This window comes from Marmota marmota, unplaced genomic scaffold, assembly GCF_001458135.2.
Source record: "Marmota marmota marmota unplaced genomic scaffold, marMar, whole genome shotgun sequence".
Taxonomy (NCBI): Eukaryota; Metazoa; Chordata; class Mammalia; order Rodentia; family Sciuridae; genus Marmota; species Marmota marmota.
Window position 1 is genome coordinate 3,395,224 of NW_026000057.1, and position 366 is coordinate 3,395,589.

A 366-nucleotide genomic window follows, 5' to 3' on the forward strand; every position below is an offset into this window, starting at 1 on the left:
CAAGCAAAGCTAGTGAAACCTCTCCCTAAACCTTGTATTCATAACCTGGACTGAAAAGACATTGCAACTGGGCATAAAGTTAATGGTAGAGTCCCAGAGGAAAAGTCATCCAAGTCTCCTTGCTTCTAATATTGCTGAAGCTTAATAACAAAGGTATGGTTTTGCCTTCTCGGTGATACACAGTCTCTTTCCAAAAAAATATCACCAAGCTGGGCATGGTGGTGCATGCCTATAATCCCATTGACTTGTGGGGGCTGAGACAGGGGCATCAAATTTTGAAGTCAGTGTTAGCAACTTAACAAGGCCCTAAACAATTTAGCAAGATCATATCTCTCTCTCTCTCTCTCTCTCTCTCTCTATATATAT